At 36.2% G+C, this 20,572-nt stretch overlaps 1 long non-coding RNA gene across 1 annotated transcript in view; it reads left to right on the top strand.

Moving 5' to 3' along the window:
* The window catches only part of LOC129206885 (uncharacterized), a 173,452-nt gene that overhangs the window by 87,106 nt on the left and 65,774 nt on the right, over window positions 1-20,572 (top strand). Inside the window, exon 2 of the long non-coding RNA XR_008577310.1 lies at window positions 8,422-8,470. This is a non-coding gene — a long non-coding RNA (uncharacterized LOC129206885). The remainder of the gene's footprint in view (window positions 1-8,421; window positions 8,471-20,572) is intronic.

Genomic DNA, 20,572 nt, shown 5'->3' with positions numbered 1-20,572 from the left:
GCTAATGGGCTAAATAGTGCCTCAAGATGCACAAAATATTCTTCTCAGTGGACAAAACTTTTTCCAGTTGGAGATCAACCACATAAAGAGGTATTTATTCATAATGCTTCCTATCATCCAAATCCCTGAATCAGAATGTGATTTATTGTTTGACTAACTTTATTCTGATAAATTAGATTAAATAAACAAAATTATACCAACTTTAAACTGATCCGACTTAGAGAAACCATATGGATTCAGGCATGGATCTCCTCCAAATGCTTGCATGCATACATGCAAATACATTTCATTAAGTCAGGGAAGGAAAGTGGTGGTTGCCATCTCCACTGGTTTTATCACTAGTTAAGTTTACTGGTTTCACTGCATTTAAAAATATTGAAGCATGGACGGATACCTTCAACAGCAGAATGATCCAGCACACATTCTTTACCTCCCAGCAAAATGCTTTATAGCTCAAGAGGTAGACTAAACTGGGCTTTTCGTCACTCTTTTTGATATGGGCTGCTATGCAACCAAGAGTGTAAGACAGAGAGACATTAAATAAGAAAGAATGTGTCTCCAAGCATAAAAGAGATTGATTTATTTTGTGTTAAAGTGCTGTCTAATAAAACACATCTACTTGCAGCCTTGCATGAAGATGTAGACATCACCTTTCACCTCTTCTCCTTCATCTGTGTTATTGCTGTAAAATAGGTACCAAATTGTGTACGGGGCATTCCCTACACACAGTTTCTATCATATCTCTAGACTTACAGTTCCAATTCTGAAGCTAGTGTGATTCCAGGCTGCGTGCTACTGTGAGCACCTCACTTGGGATTGTGAATTTCACTATTATGACCAAGCTCTGACACCCTTCTGGGCTCCTTGGGTATGTGTGCTCACTGAATGTATGGATACTACAAGTGCACTGTGGTAAATCTGTCTACTGTTGATACTTCCTGCTCCAAAATACTTTCCAGCCTGGAATAGCCAACAGTACTTTAAGAAGTAAGCAGTACTCTAAGAAGTATAAATTTAACGTGAAGAGTCTCACAAGAAATATCTGGATTTTTAGGTTTCACTGGTAAATACTTACCAGGTAAACTGGAAACATATTTCTAAGATCTGGCAACTTTCCTAACTTAATAAATTCATAAACAGACTTACACAGCTAACTACTGCAGGAGGTGTTTGGATTCGGTGATTAAACAGAAACCTACTACTCCTGTCTTCCTAAAAAGTCAGGTAGGGGGGGAAAAACAGACACTTTGGTGAATTCTGTTATTGAGAAATTTGTTTTTCTGCTGCTTTGCTGAAACCAGATCAGTTGCATCTAATTTTCTTCTTTTTAAAGTAGTTTACATATTTGATCATTTTCCCACTGGTTTTCTATTGTATATATACATTTTGGGTTTCACACGAATGAGTGCTCAGCTATAGTAGTTGTATTTTCTTATTATTTTTAATATATTGTCGTGGGTTGACCCTGGCTGGGGGCCAGGTGCCCACCAGAGCCACTCTGTCACTCCCCTCCTTCACTAAACAGGGGAGAAAAAGTACAACAAAAAGCTTGTGGGTCGAGATAAGGACAGGGAGAGATCACTCACTAATTATCGTCATGAGCAAAACAGACTGAGCTTAGAGAGGAAATTAATCTAATTTATTACTAGGCAAAACAGAGTAGAGGAATGAGAAACAAAATCAACTCTTAAAACAGCTCCCCCCACCCCTCCCATCTTCCCAGGCTCAACTTCACTCCCGGCTTCAACCTCCTCCCCCATCAGCGGCACAGGGGGACGGGGAATGGGGGTTACGGTCAGTTCATCTCACGTTGTTTCTGCTGCTTCTTCATCCTCAGGGGGAGGACTCCTCTCATCGTTCCCCTGCTCCAGCATGGAGTCCCTCTCACGGGAGACAGTCCTTCACGAACTTCTCCAACGTGAGTCTCTCCCACGGGCTACAGTCCTTCATGAACTGCTCCAGCATGGGTCCCTTCCATGGGGTGCAGACCTTCAGGAGCAGACTGCTTCAGCATGGGTCCCCCACGGGGTCACAAGTCCTGCCAGCAAACCTGCTCTGGCATGGGCTCCTCTCTCCACAGATCCACAGGTCCTGCCAGGAGACTGCTCCAGCATGGGCTTCCCACGGGGCCACAGCCTCCTTCGGGTGCCTCCACCTGCTCCAGCGTGGGGTCCTCCACGGGCTGCAGGTGGAATCTCTACACCCCCTCATCCTTCCTCCATGGGCTGCAGGGGGACAGCCTGCTTCACCATGGTCTTCATCACGGGCTGCAGGGGGATCTCTGCTCCGGCGCCTGGAGCACCTCCTCCCCCTCCATCTGCACTGACCTTGGTGTTTGCAGAGTTTCTTACATTTTCTCACTCCTCTCTCCAGCTGCAAAAGCTCTCTCTAAGTGGTTTTTTTTCCCTTCTTAAATATGCTATCACAGAGGCGCTGATTGGCTTGGCCTTGGCCAGCGGCGGGCCCGTCTTGGAGCCGGCTGGCATTGGCTCTATCAGACACAGGGGGAGCTTCTAGCAGCTTCTCACAGAAGCCACCCTTGTAGCACCCCCCTCTCCTACCAAAATCTTCCCATGCAAATCCAACACATATTTATTTGAAGACATGCAGAACTAGAAAAAAGTTGTAGAGATCAGAACTAACAGCAAATGGATCTGTATATAGATATAGGTAATAATATATTTACACTACATAATCTATATAAATCAATTAAACATTAAAAATATGAACAGGTATCTACATCCTATATATATATGCAACTATACATATTTATGGTTCAAGATGCTGGAAAACTACACAGAAGTGTAATACATTTTTTAAAATGCAGGACAATAAAAGATTAGTTACTTTGTGAAGGATTTAAAATTAAGTCTGAGAGAAAAGAATATTAAGTGCACCACTCAACCTGAGTTTGTTGGTTAATGCAATACGCTGAATGCTGAAATTAAGATGTATTTCTTCCCTATCATTCTAAAAAAGCAACTGGTTGTAATAACTTGCAGACAAAGACATTTACGTGTCTCAGATAACATACTCTCTTCTTCATAAGAGACTAGATAAATGAGATGGGTCTGTTTTTCACCAGCATACCTGTTGTGGATTGTTACCTCCAGATCATACAATGCTGTACTCACTGATTTTTGAGCAGGACAAGTCTTTATTTCCATAAATAAGGATATGTGTAATTAGTCAAATTTTTAGTTAATGAGCTCATCTGAATATGGAGAGTAATATGGAATGTCAGAAACAATAATAATTACAATCTGTAATACCAAAACACCAATCACAGTAGTGTATTCATGTGTGTCATTTTAAGGGGTTAAATTTATATAGTCAGATCTCTGTGTTCTCTAACAGTGAGTGTGAATGAAAATTACACTAACAGCCTAGGAAACCTAGCCTCCTTGTTGATCTAAACTAAATTAATGTACAATTACTTGTGCCATAATGTACCCTATTGTTGAGGAGATAGACCAAAAAAGCATGTACTTCTACACTTCTCTTCAAGCTCTGACTACCTGATCTCCAAGAAATACCTTCTTGTATCCAAAAAAGACAAACATTTGATCAGGAAGGTGGTGATCTGAACTCCTTTTGACAAAAAAATCCAACCGTTGCTGTTTGTTTCAATCCACCTCAGGATCACCCAGTTGTGTAAATGTACTACCATCATGAATGATATTGAAGAGTGCTAACTGCAACAGAAAGAATTAACTAAAGCCCTGTTAAACATGTATCTTTTACAGATTACAGTGCTAAACTGGGAAAATAGGTTATTGACTAGAATGGAATGGAGAGACATAATTTGAGAAAGATCAATGAATGCGTTCAACTCAGTTCAGTTCGTCCTTGAAATCAGTGTGTTTTAATACCACAGGATGAGAAAGTAGATTTGGAGCTTTCTAGATCAGCCTCACTTGAATCACATTGCTAACATCATTGTATAAAAACAGGATAGAAACCCAGTTTTAACAAATCAAGAACACATGGTTAGATGCTGGTATAGTATAGATCATCAGTAGATTGATCATTGTTCACATATGTAACTGAACCCCATTATCCAACCTTGTGAAACTTTGATAGTGTCAAATATCTTATCAAGAGACACAAGAGGTGCCAAAATGAGCAAACAGATGAAAGAGATGACATAGACCAATGTCAGAAACAGAAGCTAGCAAATGAGCCGTGGGAACAGATGGAGTGTGAATCACTGCTGTTATCCTTATATTCCATTCCATTCCACTTACATTCCAAGGAAAATGTGAGTAGAAATAAAAACACCGGATTTCAGATAAAATTTTATAGCCTGTAAAAAAGTGCAAAAAGAACAAAAGAAGACAATACAAGAAAAAAACTGTTAGAAAGAAGAAAGTGTCGGACATGTGCATAATGATTGGTAGAACACAATATACAGCAAGGATGAAGAAAGTTTTCTTTTTATTGCTAAAGGTTGAGCAGGCCTCTGAAGTGCTTTTGGCAGCCTGAACAAGTTGCAGGCATCTTTGTGCCAGCCAGTAGTAACACAGGAATATGTAGCTGTGGACTAATAGTTAATATGGAGGGTTTATACCTAGTCTAGATGCAATCAACCTCATCAGTGAAAGAAGATATTGAGAAAAAAAAATGCTAATAATGCATTGTTTGCAAGAGCAAAAAATAATGCTCTTGTTTTTTCTTAGTCGTTGCTGGTGTTAAATTTCCCAAAATTTACACTCCAACTTTTCAATCATCTTTCTGTGTTTGACTTTTTCACTATTTATAGATTGATCAGGGCAAAGGTTGTCTTTTTTCTGTGTTTTACAGTATACAATGCAAATGGATGATAGGAATCTGTGAATTCTGCAATGCTACAACTAAAGAATAATATGAAAGTCCATGATAAATCACATATGTTGAATAACAATTACTAGCTACCAGAACCAATGGGCAGAAAATGAGTCACTCAATTATTAATACAGTGCAATAAATCCAGAAATGGTTTGCTGATAGTTTGCTTGCTAAGTATTTGATCCAACATCCTGTAAAGCATGTGGTAAACCATGGAGTGTACTAAAATGTTGCTGGGCCCTAAACAATGATCACGTTCTAAGGGCAAGAATTCCAAATATACAATATAAGTAACCAAGGAACCATGGCAAATGTATGCTCAGTTTGTGGTGGGACTCCAAAGCAGCTCTGACAGGTTTTGTAATGGGAGAGACATCAGCTCTGCTGCCACTATTTGAAACAGGCTTTATTAGATTTACAAAACTGCCAGGAAAGTCTTCCCAGCATCTTTTTCTTTCATTTATAATTTCTTTGAAAGCACTGATACACTATAATAAAGGCTTATATGGTCCTTGGATACCATGACGATTGGATCCTCAGAAGTACTTAAGACAGAAGGATGAGACAGATGGATAATTAAACCTGTAGTGATTTTTTTCTTTCCTGGATTATAAATAAGTTTTACTTACCTTTACAGCTATGTCTGATATTCCTTCCTTACATAACTTTGTCTATTATTTGATGTGGTTTTTGTTTTGTTTTGGTTTAGTTTTAGACTTTATGCTAATGTAGTGACAATCGCATATAATTTTTCAGATAATCTTCCAGCAAGGCTCTATAAAATGCAATAATATCTCATAGATTAGTACTGTATCCACAATCACATTATAAATGTGTTTTCAATACCATTGCCCTCTCAATCATGATATCATGTCACAAACTATATCTTTAGATTGTTATCATTGACAGAGTCCTTTTAATTGTAACTTACTATTTTCCCAAGTTTCCCTCTCCTCTTCATTGATTTTGTTATATCTTTTCTCTCATCTTCAGGATTAGGTTTTAACAAGCAATATTAGTATATTACATTTTCTTAAATGCAATTAATTATTACTTTGATATCTCCAAATCACATGCAGTGTGGATCTTTCTTATCTTGCATTTGTGGATTTACATGTATGCTGATGTGTTTCACACGTTATGATTCAGTTTTCATTAGCAAATTAAATCAAAGCCGACTTCTAACCTGCCTAGATCAATAATAAGAATATCAAATAATCTACATTGTAAGACAGTAACTCCAGAGAATAACACTTCTTTTCCAGTCTTAGAAATTGCACAGGAATTATTATTCTAGTATAAGACAGTTTTTATTTCTCATTGATATTTTTCTCTGATTCATATTAATTTACTACATTAACAGGTAACAATATTAGATGCCTTGCTACTTTCAAAATATATCTATAGCAAAACATACGAACTACAAAGAAAGTTATGATTCCAGTCTTCACTCTGGAAGTCATTGGCCTTACGGATTACTCATCTTACAGGGTTCACAAAGGACTCACTTCTAACACAATGATAAAACTAGGTCCAAATCATTCATTTGCTGTAACCATTTGAGTAGGAGTCTATATTTTCTGAATGCTCCTGCCTTTTTCTTCATTAAACTTTTAGAATTAAATGCATAACTACTATTGTTTACATACTTTACTTTCTCTAGATGTAGTTGCCTAGGGAGTCTTTGGGTATATTCCATGAATGAGAATTGCAGAAATAAGCTCATCATCAAGCAATGAGGTCAAAATTAATATTATCAGTAGGACAAAATAATGAAAACATATCCAACCAAAGATACAATATGTTACATTGAAAACACAAAGGGATCAATACCAAGGAGTATTTTAAATGGTACAGATCATACTAAATGGAAAGAGATCCTGAAATATGTTACAGTGATGATTAAATTTTAATAGAAACCTTGAGACATCAGTTTCAGAGCTACTGAAACAAATGACTGAAATTAGAGTAGTTTCATGGAATCTGATCATGATTTTAAAAACCCAGACCAGTAAAGTAGTGGGTATTTGGGAATAAAAGTCATTGTTGACTAGCCTGGAGATGGTAAAAAACATGATGGAGACAGATTCATTAAAAAAAAATTAAAAAAAAAAGGCACAGGCTGTATTTTATATTATGAAATTGAATATCATTTGGAGAGAAAAAGTTTTAGTTACAACAAAAGGCAGATGCAAACATCAGTTTTGCTTATTACTATCCATGGTTGTGAAATTTCCCATACAGATGCTAAAAAAATCAAGGACAGAGAGGCTGATAAAACAAAAAACAACGAAACTACTTTTATGAAGGAGAATCAAGAAATAATCACATCTTATTCATCAACTCTCAAGGAGAGTCACAAAGATAGTGAGAAGGCAGAGCAGGTGATACTGTCAAAAATGAAACACAAGAGTAAGAAAGCATAATAGCATAATAAAGATGGTAATGTTCAAATAAGTCTCAGGACATCCTACATGACACAAAAGGCTACTATCTTCACAGAGGAAAATGACTCTTTGGGAAAATGAAGAGAAAAGGACTACATTATTTGATTGATACAAAAGTCTCCTTTCAGTTGATAGTAGCTTTTAACAGCCAGTAACTGATATTTTCTATCTTTGTACTCAGTAGTCTGATATTCATTACTGAAATGACATACAGTAAAGGAGAAAAAAAAAGCTAAAATTGGCCATATTTCATTTCATTAAATGGAAAACATTAAAATGATCTTCAAGAGATTTTTATGGTAAGAAAAACTGTAATTAAATATACAAAGATATTCCCACCCATTACTTATAAAAAATACAGCATTCGTTCTCAATTTTCATTGAAACCTGGAATGGAAAGTAATTCATGTGCTGTAACTAGCTTAACTTTTTCCCTTATCCTATTCCAGAAGATAAAATCCTTTCTGATTTTCTGAATCTAAAACTTTCTCCCTTCTTTATCACCCCTCAATATGAAGACCTCCTGAAAAATTAAACAAGACAGCAGGAGGCCAGGCCCTTCTGAATATGATTCACTCCAGAAAATAAGAACATTTTATGAGTTGACCCTGGCTGGACACCAGGTGCCCACCAAGCTGCTCTATCAATCCCCCTCCTTATCTGGACAGGGGGAGACAAATACAATGAAAAGCTCATGGGTCGATATAAGGACAAGGAGAGATCACTCACCAGTTACTGTCATGGAAAAAACAGACTAGACTTGGGGAAATTAATTTATTACCAATAAAATCAGAGTAGGATAATGAGAAATAAAACCAAATTTAAAAACACCTTCCCTCCATTCCTCCCTTCTTCTCGGGCCCAACTTCACTCCCAATTTCTCTCCCTCCTGCCCCGCAGTGGCACGGGCAGACGGGGAATGGAGGTTGCGGTCGGTTCATCACACGTTGTCTCTGCTGCTTCTTCCTCCTCAGGGGGAGGACTCCTCACACTCTTCCCCTGCTCCAGCGCGGGGTCCCTCCCACAGGAGACAGTTCTCCATGAACTTCTCCAGCATGAGTCCTTCCCACAGGCTGCAGTTCTTCATGAACTGCTCCAGCATGGGTCTCTTCATGGGGTGCAGACCTTCAGGAGCAGACTGCTCCAGAGTGGGTCCCCCACAGGGTCACAAGTCCTGCCAGCAAACCTGCTCTGGCGTGGGTTTCTCCACAGGGTCACAGCCTCCTTCAGGTGCATCCACCTGCTCTGGTGTGGAGTTCTCCATGGGCTGCAGGTGGATATCTGCTCCACTATCATCCTCCATGGGCTGCAGGGGGACAGCCTGCCTCACCATGGTCTTCTCCAGTGGCTGCAGCGGATCTCTGCTTCGGCGCCTGGAGCACCTCCTGCCCCTCCTTCTGCACTGACCTTGGTGTCTGCAGGGCTGTTTCTCTCACATACTCTTACTCCTCTCTCCAGCTGCAGTTACTGCTGTGGAGTAGTTTTTTTCCCCTGCTTAACTCTGTTATCCCAGATGTGTTACCACTGTCACTGACTGGCTTGGCCTTGGCCAGTGGCGGGCCCGTCTTGGAGCCGGCTGGCATTGGCTCTGTCAGACACAGGGGAAGCTTCTAGCAGCTTCTCACAGAAGCCACCATTGTAGACCCCCCCCATTACCAAAATGTTGCCATGCAAACCCAGCACAATTTTAAACAGTTCTGTTTAGGAATGAGAATCTGTCATTCTGTGATATTGTTCGTGTTCATTTGCGTTCTAGAGTTTCAGACAAAAATGATTAACAATTGTGAAATCTTTACAATAGAGCAGGCCGAACTAGGTTTTCAGATTCTGTTTGTCCCTAAGTGACTCAGGGAGAGGGGAGAGGACACTTTCCCAAATTAGGGTTAATTGTTTTGCTATAAAAGCAGCAAGATATTTTAATATGCTTTAGTGTTTTGACTTCTGGGCACTGTTAGGATTTAAAATAAAATGAACACTTCTTCCTGAAGCTTTGCTCAAGCTTTGTCTCTTTGTTTATGGTGAAAATTATATTTTCATATTTGGGAAAGACACGCACATGATGAAACAGACTCTGATTTCATTTGCAGTAATAAAAATCCAGGATCTTTCTACTAACTTCAGCATGGTTCTTGATTTACTTTTTGCGGTAGGGTTAGCTTGAAGCCCCATCCTGCTACCTCATTGTTTGATGCCATACATGTGACAGGTGTGGGAAAAATTACAGCATATTTTTCTTACCATGCGTGATAAAGATTTTTGTTATATAACATGTATGTAGTAAATAGGTTTGGCATAGAGTAGATTCTTGGACCGAGTGTGAATGAAACAGCACAGAAAACTTTAGGCTGATGACATATGCCTTTGTTAATGGGACCTGGCTGCTAATATTATTGTTACTGCTTTACATTATTATTATTATTATTAATTAAAACCCAGCTACTTGCTTAAGTGATTAATGTTTCCTTTTTTTTTTTTCTTTCTCCTTCTTACTAATAAGAAAGTTTTGATAATTATGTAAAACTCCAGATCTGGATTTCAAAACTACTTAAGCTCCCATTTAATCCCTTAAGTAAATAGCTAAGTCTTTGAAAGAACTCCAAAATAGGAACAATGGAAGGAAGTGTGTAAAGACCATCATGCTAAAAAGGTTGGTGACCTCACACAGAAGAATGGATGAGACCCTCTCTGAGACACATTTTCAGCCTTTTTCTCTATCCTTCCATACCTCTGTTATTTACATGCTTTAATAACACCTAGACATTTTTTTTTGTTCTCTTCCACAGACATGATCTAAACTGAATGGCTTTAAAGATTCCAGCTTTTAAACTCTGGTAAATTTGAGTCAGTACAGAAGCTGCATTGTAACTGCATTAGTGAGCAGAATAAGTATTAAATCAAAAAGTTCTTAGGTTAGATGAAAATAAAAACCTTTATCCAAATGGCTGTAAGTGGTACACAGAAAATTATCAAGAACGTATATATGAATTGACAGATTGAGAGAATGATTTTTCTTCTATGTATGTGTCTCATAATTTCAGCAGAAATAATGTAGCATTCTTGGATATTAGTTTGCTTCAGCCTTATGCGGAGGGACTGTCCTACCGTAAGATATTTCTATTTTCCAAGTTCAGATTTTTCTTTTTTTCTTTTTAATTAAAGCCACCACTGTAAATGCAATTATTTTCCAAGATAGTACTATTTTCATGATACAAACATGACATAGAGATTCATCTCGTCTTACTTTACACAGCTAAAAATTGAACATCAAAATCTCTACATCTACCCTGTATTCCCTTTGAAGTCAGTGGAGAGAAATAAATTCTTCAGGAGTGATTAATCTCATTTACCTTAAGTCACACCGTGAGTGTGCCCATCTCTGTTGGCTATAAAAGGAGTTTTGCAGTTAACCTAGTTAGGCATGTTGTACACTGCAGACATCTGAAATAAAAATAAATCTTCTCGCATTTTGTTTTCCGTAGAATTAGCTCAGTAATGCAATTCAGTACCTAATGTAGTGCAACATTCCTTGCAGCCTAAGAACCAAAGGTAACATTATATATGTGGCATCTATTGAATGATTAACTTAAAATGGGAACTTACTGGTTAATAACAAACTTCTCTTACCTGTGAAAGTTCCTAAATTTGAAATGTAAAGTGAAGAACACGTATTTCACTGCTGATCATCTGAATTTGTAGATTCCTAAATTCATACTCTTTTGGGTACCAATTTAGTCTTTAAAACTTAAATCTAAACTCAAAATGATGTGCAAATGCAAATAGAAACAGGCAGAAAAGAAAGCAGTAAAAATGTACTATTTTTCTTTATTTCCAATAGAAAGGGTGGGAGGAAAAATGTTTTTCTACTTAGGAAGTATAATTATAGATCTTCTAAATGTAATAATGTAAGAAATATTCTTTGTTAATGACAAACGTTTCTTTCACTTCAGGCAAGAAACAGTATGGGAACAATTTACATGTAGAACAGGGACTTCTTAACTGAGTTTTCGTTAGACCCAAACTGCTGTATTTCTCAGCACATACACCTTTACATCAGTCTTGTTTGTGATACTATTTCATCAGAGAATACTTCAGTTTTGGTTGCTCCTGGGGAAGCGTTTTAATTTATTCCAGCTATACATCTGCCCCACGGTTTTTAACCAGGGCTTGGTGTGATGTAGTCACACCAGAATGAACAAATTTCCTGACAGAACTTTTGATGACACTTACAAAGCATAGGGAAGCAGCCAAAGTGTGCAGACCTGGAAGGGGCATCGTGCGGCTCTGTGGTCCATTCGCAATGTACAAATCCAGGAATAATAAGACCAATCTCATTTGCCCAGTCTGTTTTTGAAAATTGATGATGATGGAAATTTCTTTTTTCCCCAAAGCAATGTGTCCTAATGCTATGCAGGCTTGACTTTGAGAAGTTTAGTGTAAATCTCTATTGTTTTAATATATTTGTTGTCAGTTACTCTTTTTTATTCCTACCATTGACAAAAAGAGGAATTTCTTTTTTTTTTCTGTTTTTACTACAAAACTACATTTTGCAGATTTGTAGTTTATTATAAGATAATCCCTGAGATTTTTCTTCTCGAATTTAAGCAAACTGGATTATCTCAGCCTTTCCTCATAACTCATACTGTCGCTAGTCCTGCTTTCTATGAACTTTTTTCAGTTACTCCAAAAGGGCTATCACGCTCAAAAACTGGACATTGGAGGCTTTCTCAGTTCAAGCAGCAAAGAAGAGTGACTGCACTTGTCTTACAGAAAGGACTCTGCTTAGATGTCCTGGAATGGTGTCTGCCTTTCTCAAGATTGCATAGTGTTACTGACTTTTGTTCAGTTCACGATCTATGCCCTTTAGGTGTTTTTCTGCATAACACAGATGTGTTCCTCATTCTCTATCTTCTAACTGTTGATTATTCCTACAAGACTAGGAGAAAATTGCATTTACTCTTCCTGAACTGAAGACTTTTCCCCAAAATATTTATAATATTATTTTAATTATAAACCTGCTCCATGTTAGACTTGCAGCTTTCCACAGTTGTGTGTGTCTTGCAAATAAAAAAGCAGCCTCCCTTTTTAGGCATCCATCATTAATATAATTTCAAATAACACTAGAACGGTCCAGAAAAGATCCTTGGGTGTCTCTGCATTTTTTTTTTTTTTGCCTTTTCTATGTATCACTTTAAATACTTCATTTAGTGTGGGTTATGTCATTTAACTCCAGATGGTTAAAAATTAGATTTAGTCTAAACAAGACATTTAGGATCTTTTCTAAGCATTGTAGAAAAATCAAGGTACCCAAATGCTTAAGATTCATCCCCTTATAAGATATCTCTGATCTGTGGAAATCATTACGAACAAGCAGGGTCCATTTTCTTCTTTGGCCTTTGCCCAGTAGCCAAATATTCTCCACTTGTGGTCAGTCTTCATTGATTTGATAGTATTCTTTCAGACCTCTCCTTAAAAAGGAGGTAAAAGAAACTTATAATGAAGAAAATTATATATTAAGAAGAGAAAAAAACCTTCCTTGTTTTTTACATCTTTTCAGGGAAGCAACAGAATTATGGATTAAAAACTCTAGGAGGAAGAAAAAAAATCATATATGGAGTGATTCAGAAAATGTATTCCAGAACAGCTATTTCATTAATTGTTTCATTATTTCTATAGTCACACAAAGACTGCAATAAAGCAAGTACTTTATTAAAGAAATATAAAATGCAATAAAAGTGCAATAAATTAAAATTCTGTAGGAATTACCCTAACGCATATAGGTTTTTTTTAAAGCTAATTATTTCCTATGGATGCCTTACAGAACTTTATAGAGGATGTCCTCAGAAACTCAATTCCATAGATTTGTTAAAATCATGAAACAAAATGTTATCATCCTCTAAGAAATAATAGAGATTATTTCAGCAGAGTTTGTGACTATTTTTGAAGATCTTGCTACTATTCAATACCTGTCAGTAATTGTGTCAATTTTCAGAACAAATGGTCAAATATTTCCTGTCATCAGCCTTTTGAACTGCAATACTATTTTTCTTTCTAACAGATTCATATTAAAACATCAAAGGACTAATTTTAAATTATTACTTTATATTCAAGGTTAAGCTAACTTTTTAAAAAAACTTCCTTTGACTCACCAGACGCCAGCCAAAAAGAACAACGTTTTTAGATATATAGGTACTTTCCTCTAGAAGAAAGTACAAAACTCATTTTACCTCACATTTATTTCCTCAGTTCTTTAATTCAGGTTTTTGACTGAGGATTTTGGAGCTATTATATCATGACATATATATCATGGCGTAGATGCAGCTTCTCTGCTCAAGTCAGCCTCAGGTCCTTTTAATGGTCTTTAAAGAGGTTTGCATTGTGTATTAATTTTCTCATTTGTTTAAATTTCTTAGACAGCCAAAGACAATGAAAAATTGTGTAAAGAAAAATATTATTATAATTTAATCAACACACACTGTAAAAATTCTATCCATACTTTAAAAGTTTTTAATATTGAGGGAATTACTAGGTGTCTTGAATCCTCTAATCAAATTTATGTCAAGGCCTAATATTTGAAAAATTATCAAGGCTTTCCATTTATTTGCTGATACTTTGGAAAAGCTTACTTTGCAAATTAATGTTCACAATGAGTAATTTCAGGCAGCTTGTCCTAATACCATCTGAATTATCACAATTTGTTGATCATAGTCTGCTCTCCAGGATTTTCTGTGTCCTTTCATTAATTTCTTAAAACAAGATAGGATCTGATAGACATGTGGATATATTAGTTGATATGTAAAAAGTGTTTCCTGTATACTTGATGACAGTATTTAATTGATTTCTGCATTCTGAATTTTTTTAAGTTTAAAAGCTGTTATTTTCTGGTATTTTCATCCACTTAAATTTGTCTTATTTTATATATTACTTAAGATCTCCTGCTTACATGCTTTTTTTTTTTTATCTAGTCACGTGGTAAAACTTCTAGAAATAGTCATAATTGTACTTGAATGACACACTGAAAGACAGGCAAGTGCCCTGTAGGAAACAAAAATTCCTTTGTATGTTTTAAATATATGAAAAAGTCAAAAGACAAGTTTTTGGGACTTCTTCCATTTTAACTGAATTCTATGCTGCAACACAAATCAAGAATATGTTTGGGTTTTTTTTTTTTTTCCAGACTGGATTATAAAACATTAAATCTCAAACCTATTGTATTTAAATCCCTGATATGTTCTCATTCAAATTTCAGAGAAAGTATCAGTTTCTTAGAAGAGAAAACACTTCATCCACACAAACCAAATAAAACACTATTTCAAAGATGAAAGTAGAAACACATGCAGAAAAAAATGAATTTGTGTCTCCAGAACAGTTTTGAGGAAAAAGCTGTGCAGAGTTAGAGCCTAGGAACAGAAACAAGGAAGGAGCAACCCTGGTCACTGACACTGTCAGTGAGAATCTTCAGGAGAACCTTACACTAGGATAGGTTGGGGCCACCATGTAGCGCTCAGAGATGTATAAACCATGGAAATTTTTAAATGGCCTGGAGGGTGTGGATGGGTACTAATACTCAGCTCATAAACCAAACTCAATAGAGAAAGCGCTGAATCAAATTGACTTAACATTTCAGATGTATGAATTCTAAAACAAGAAGTCATGAAACGAGCAGGAACAAATTTTAGTACATGATTACAATTATTTACTATATTTTGTAACTGAGTTGTGGTTGATTCATTCATGTGACCAGAACAATGATATAGAAGGCTGCTGTTTATTCAGGGAGAATGAAGCAGGAAAAAAAAAAACAAAGAAGATTTTTTTGCATGTAAGGGAGGATTCTGATCTGCTGAATGTCTGTGACTTACAACAAAAAAGAAGAAATAAAATCATGAGCCATGTCTTTTTGCAATCATCTGCAATTAATAAAACAAGTTTTATTTGGGATAAATTATTTTCTGAAATATTAATAAGATCTAAAGCACGAGACAGTGACAAAAAGAGAAAGTAACTATATGGTTATCTATGGAGAAGGGAATAGAGAAATAAAAATACATCCAAAAAGATTTTAGAAAGTTTGAGGACAGACTTTTTGATGAAGGAGATGGAGAAGCTCTTGTCCCTTTTGTCTGTGACTCTAGGAGTCTGTTATTAATTGACAATAATTTAAATTAATTTACCTAAATCCAGTCTGGTTTGCCCATGACACTAACTGGTCAGTGATCTCTCTCTTCTTATCTTTACTGGTGAATTTTTCTATTGTATTTTCTCCACCTGTCCTGCTGAGGAGAGGGAGTGAGAGAGTGGCTCTTGGTGGGCACCTGGTGGCCAGCCAAGGTCAACCCACTACAATTGTATTGCACGTTATTCCAAAGACTCAAAGCTTTATTTTACGTTAAGGTCAGAAGCCAAATCAAGTCAGAAATTGTTTTTCTGAACAAGTTATGACTTCTCGGACTGTTCTAGTTTCAGTGGTGATCACTGCTATATGACTAAGACAATGAAATATAATGTTTGTTACTACAATAGTGACATAAGCTCTTGCATTTTGTATAGGAAGTTACAGTCTACAATATCAATTTCAGTTGTGTCAAAGTGTAAAAGAAGGAAAAATTATATTGTCTTTCACCTGTGAGGCATCATATTTCCCATGCAATTTCCTGCTGCTTGAATTGTTCAGCTCTTTTTCCCAATTTACACTTTCACAGAAATGTGTGAATTGCTGTAGTAGACCCTAAGCTTGGGAATTGGCCAGTAAAAAGAACTTAAGATGAAAAGTTGACACTTATTTGGCACATCCAGCAAATCATTTAAAGGATATGAATTATATTTAACAGGGATAATAGGTTTTCCAAGGCCAGGGTTGGGGGGGAGGCAGGGGCGGGATCCAAAATGAGTCAGTTTTAACTTATTGTTCTTTAACATTATGTACTCCCTTAAACAAAACAGAGGGGTTTTTTTTTCCTTGACTACAGAGTTAGTCACACATGGTAATATTTATAAATGTAAAAATGTTTTTTTTTTTCAATCGCTTAGTATGTTTAAAACCATAATTAAAAAACCAAAACAAAAACACTATGCAGAGGTTTTCATCAACTTAAGCTTTACATGTCAGGTGAATGACTACTGTTAAAGTTACCTTGTGGCCTTCCTACTAAGACCAACAGGTCTTTGAAGTGATCTAAGGTCTGACTCTTCTCTTAACTACAAATATTTACAACACCTAGGTTTAACCTTCAGGCTGTAAATAAACGTGAAGATACACTGATTAACCTATATCTTTTATGTTACTACATGACAGAGAAGATCAGCTATACTGAAGTTTGAAAAAGAGGTCATGATATGGAGAGCTCTGAGGACCACTAGTAATCAACACATAATTTCACTGATCTAGATCCTCAATTGCTACAAATCAATATAATTCCAGTGAAGCAGAAGGGCTCTGTATTGATTTACGTCTTTTGTGAAGATAAGCACAGCACTTGACTCAGCTCCCTGTATGAAAAAGAACTTTGCTTGGCACAATGGAGAAGGAAAGACAAATTGAAACTATCCAAGAACAGACAGGAAGAATTAAAACAGTCCAAGAATATATGTTTCATTAATGTTGTCTTTTTTATATTTTTAAAAATATTTTAAATATTTACATATATTAATATGGAAAAAGTACTGTGCTGAAGTTTTCACAGGGTAATTCTACACATCTTAGCATAGCTTCTATTTGGAAATGGTATTAAGATTTTTCAAGGATTTTGGTAATTCTACACATCTTAGCATGGCTTCTATTTGGAAATGGTATTAAGATTTTTCAAGGATTTTTTAAATTTATACTTATTCATTAAAATTTAGGAAAAGCCTGTTAACAAATTTTCAAAATTAAATTAGGACTAGCTGATATTTTCCATTGAAATGGAATGCTCCAGTATAAGGCATTCAGTTCTTATGAGAGCACGTGAGAGAAGCATATGCAGAATCAGTAGTATCAGTGGGTTGACAGCCTGTTCACCAAGATGGAAAATGCAGTAACTCATGTCCAGACCCGAAGTCAATCTTGCCTTTAGAGCTCTTCCACCTATATTCAACAGGTAAGCGGGAGACATAGATGCTATAACCTCTTGATGAGGGCAAACATTTGAGTTACACGAAACTTTCCTAAAAATTTCAGGTGAATGTTCCAGACTATTCTGAGAGCTGGATGTCCCTTTTTTGTTACCTTTTTCCCCCCCCCCCCCCAAAAAAAAGTTTTGATAAAGCTGTGGTAACAAATCTGGACAGTTTATCTGTTTTTAGGGTGGAATACTAGTTTTCCAGTCTTGTAGCCGTATAACTACAGTCAGTATTATTTAGTTCTCATTAAAGTTGCAGTGGGATGAATGTTGCATTCACCGTGTTGGTTGAGAAGGCAGATGTAAAGAAAGACAAACTCAGGTGATTATAGAATTGACTGTCCACTTCAGTTTTAAGAACAATGACAGCAACAAAAGAACAGAGCAAATAATTAAAGAAGGAATATGAACACGCATGAAAGATAACAAGAATATGTATTATGGTCACCATAGATTTAACAATAGCAATTCATGTCAAGATAATCTGAATTTATTTTGATAGTAGGTTACAGCCATATGAATAGCAATGAGCAGTAGATACTGTTTTTCTTGATTTCTGCAAGGTTTTTAACAGTCTCACATGACAGTCTTATGAACAATTTGTGGAAATATAGTCTAGATTGTGCTCAAAGATGAGGAAACACCACTGTTTGAAGTGTTTTAAAATATAGTTATTGATTAATTTTGGCAGGATGTTATAGCATTATCAGGCAAGGTGACTTCATGTTTCACCCATGTTTGATATGTGTGCACAGTACTATGGACACAATACAATGAGTGCTTGTCTTACCTCTGGTTCACTCTGTTCAGTAATAAAAGCTCATAGGTACCAGAAGGAACCAATTAAAAATAATTTAGAGTGAGGCAGGAGTACTGTAACTAAGGACTTCAGATGAGGAAATGTGGTCTGGAAATTGGCAGAATCTTTCTGAAAGACAGGATAATCAAATGCTAGGAAAAATGCTGAGAAAAAATGTGCAATGTCTGGAAAAATATCTTCAGCAAATGGTTTAGATAAGCTCATTCTGCTTGTGTTGGGTGGTTGAGGCTTAAAGAATTCACCTACTGTAATTTAGATGTCTAAAATGTTAGATTTCTGTTCCTTAGCTAGGGTCCATTGTAACTGACCAAGAAAATTGACAGAAGGTACAAGCAGGAAATAACTTATTTTATCTTAGAATAGGTGCTTAGGCAGATGAGCTGCTGTCTGGAGCTGCCTGTTTTTCTCCCTTGCTTCTATGGATTGTTTAAGGGATACTCTCCCATGATTAATTTTTAGAGTTTTGAAATTAGGTGAGTCCCTGTCCAGACCTATCTCCTGTGACTTTATAAGTGTTTCAGTTCTATAGAACTTCCCCTAAAACTGTACTGTTCCAGATTCTCTCTCCTTTTTACACTGTTCACAGGTCTTCCATAAAGACTTCTGTATGTATTTTGAATGCCTCTGCACTGTACCAAAGTTCATGAACATTAACAACTAACAAACTGTTCAAAACCATATCCCAGTCTGTTGCATTTATATGACATAACATATAGGAAAAATATAGGAAAAATAATAATTTGTAAATAAGTTTTATTCTTTAGTAATATTATAATTTCTCTTCCTCCTTTCTTGTGCCTTTTTTTTTAAAAAAAAAAGGAGCAGGGGGAAATGGGGAAAAAAATCTCTTCTGGAAAAGAATGTATTGCTGGAGGAGATGAGAGAGAATAAGAGAGGGAAACAGTTGAAACTGGATTATTACACTGACAAAAGTAGCTATGAACAGAAATTAATATGCAGTGGGAGGGATGCAGAAAATTGTCAGACACGTCACTACTAACACATGTATGGTATAGCTCTTTAATGTATAAATACATTCTTTCCTTCAGTTCTTGAGGTAAAGAGGTCAAATAGTGGTTTACCTTGGAAAAAAAAAATTGTTTTTACATATTCATCAGGGCAAAAATCACTCCATTCTTTTGTAAAAGGAAGTATTAATGTGACAGCTTTACAAAATTTATAGATAACAGATCCTCTGTTAGAGAACTGTTAAAGATCTCTGCAGCACACATACAATGCTATTCAAGCATAATAACAATTAAATGCTTCCCATTAGCTTAATTCTATTTTAATTAGTTTAATGATGTTCTTTCTCATACACGGTATTAATAGATGAAAAAAAAATAATGAAACCCAAAATTTATCATCACATGGACCCTGTTATTTCATGTATGGAACACTAGAGAGTTTTCTGGAGAGTTTCATGTATGGAACACTGGAGACAGGAACACTGTCTTCCAAATCTTTGGCATATCAGTAGTTTCATACATGAAGCAATGCACTTAGCCTTTCTTTTAATTTTTGTCTAAAGAATTACTGCATGAGCTAATGTAATATACAAATTAATCACTTCCAGCTTCTCTGATGGTCAGTGAAAAGCTTTGAAAAAATATAATCTCTTTTCACAGTGTTTTAAATAACAATATATCTATGTAAAAACCAGTTTGCTGAATTCTGTAAAGTTTTTAAGATCCCAGGGACGGGTTCTGTCAAGTGGCTGCAGTCCACAGATGGACATTTCTGTGAAAAATTTTACTTAATTTATGAAACTATTCCCGCTCCAAGATATGAGGTCCAAATTATAATCAGTTATTTGTTCAGACTCAGTTCTCATCTGAAAAGTATCTCAGGACTGATTCAAAGGAAAATAAATGTGAAATATGAAATGATTTCTTAGTTGAGTATAAATTTGAACGAACAACCTCTAGAAGATAATTAAATTATCTATTTCCCTGAGATTTGCCATTCCTCAGAAAAAAAGTCTGTTCTGATGACATCTTAAAAGAATGGCAAAGCTCCCCATTGGCTGCAGGAGATGTGTGATAAACTTCCAAGACAAGAAAGGCAATGAAAAGTTCTTTTCATCCAACGGAAAAGAGGAAGAGATTCCTTTCAGGTTTGTTATCTAGGTATGTTCCTTGTCTGCTGTATATAGAAAGCCTGACAGCAAAGGAGATGCCATGACTAATCAGCAGAAGGGTAATTAACGCCTCAGATAACAGAAAACAAAACAACCCAGATATCTGAAATTAAGGAAAAACATATTGTTAGACACTTGAAAGATTTTAATGTGGTTTCCGTCTTTCCCTCATTTTGGTTAAAACTAAATATCTAACCAATAAATGTTCCAATATTTTGCCCGAAGGCTATAGTGATATTAC

The sequence above is a fragment of the Grus americana genome, chromosome 1, assembly GCF_028858705.1.
Source record: "Grus americana isolate bGruAme1 chromosome 1, bGruAme1.mat, whole genome shotgun sequence".
In the NCBI taxonomy this organism is placed as follows: Eukaryota; Metazoa; Chordata; class Aves; order Gruiformes; family Gruidae; genus Grus; species Grus americana.
The sequence above is the reverse complement of the archived record's forward strand: the minus strand, read 5'-3'. Positions and strand labels throughout refer to the sequence as shown.